Source organism: Octopus bimaculoides, chromosome 6, assembly GCF_001194135.2.
Source record: "Octopus bimaculoides isolate UCB-OBI-ISO-001 chromosome 6, ASM119413v2, whole genome shotgun sequence".
NCBI lineage: Eukaryota > Metazoa > Mollusca > Cephalopoda > Octopoda > Octopodidae > Octopus > Octopus bimaculoides.
Window position 1 is genome coordinate 89,953,324 of NC_068986.1, and position 1,413 is coordinate 89,954,736.

Sequence of the window (1,413 nt, forward strand, 5' to 3'; positions counted from 1 at the left end):
AATATATAGAACTACATACAGTTACTTAAATATCAAATTGTACAAGGACTTTATAATGACATTGTATATTTTTGCATTTACCAATCTTTGTACTTTGATTAATAATTCAGAACAATAGGATTGCAATGATGTGACAGCAGCAAAAATGTGATAGTTTGTTCTTTTTATTCCTTGTTTGTTTTATGTCAGTTTTTCCATACCAGCATGAGTTAGCTGAATACAATACTCTTTTATACTCTAGGCACAAGGCCTGAAATTTTGAGGGAGGTGGGCCAGTTGATTAGATCGACCTCAGTATGCAACTGGTACTTAATTTATTGACTCCAAAAGGATGAAAGGCAAAGTCGACCTCAGCAGAATTTGAACTCAGAACGTAAAGACAGACAAAATACCACTAAGCATTTCACCCGGCATGCTAACATTTCTGCCAGCTTGCTTCCTTAGGCTGATTACAATATTGTTGAGGCATTAATTTTTACAGTGTTGGCTGCCCTACTTGTTGCTAAACTTACATGCTTTTTGAGTAAGAAAATTTTCATTCCACTGGTCTTTGAAAGTGCAGAGCAACCAAAATATCTGTCAACAGGGAAATATTAACAACATTACTCTTTGTAGTTTAGCAATATTTTGAAAATGCTCAGTCAGATATTCATGTACCCTTGCATACACATTGTATATATTTTTATACATACATGTGTTCTTACATACATCCCAACCACATGGTTCTGGGTTCAGTCCTACTGCATGGCACCTTGGGAAAGTGTCTTCTACTATAACCCCAGGTTGACCAAAGCCTTACAGGTGTGTTTTGTAGATGGAAACTGGAAGCTCATTGTGTGTGTGTATAGTGAAGTGCAATGGCCCAGTGGTTAGGGCAGCAGACTCACAGTCATAGGATCACGGTTTCAATACCCAGACCAGGCGTTGTGAGTGTTTATTGAGCGAAAACACCTAAAGCTCCATGAGGCTCCATGCAACATCATTATTCCTCCCTGTGCCTGTGAAATCTTGTATCCCAGCTGTAAGGCCTTATTTCCATACACACCTGCTTAATTTAATTCACCTGTTGTTTTGTCCTGTTATTATTCTTACTGTATTTGTATAACATTGTTCGTTTTTTTCCGTCCTTGGTTTTGTATACATTCGCTGCTTTCTTCCAAGAAATCTAATGCTCTTAGTTTAGTTTTTCCTTGGGGCTGACCAGATTGGAGCAATATCGAGAATAACCAGCTGAAATTGCAAGGATAATCTGGATCTCAACTGAAGAAAGAAAACTCCGAATGACCTGTCCGTGTTTTCTTTGTATCGTCTATCTGGATGTTTTGTCTCTTTCATGTATCACCTAACTGCCTGGATGTTTTGCGTTCTTGTCCCATTTTGTATTATGTGTATATATATATATATATATATATA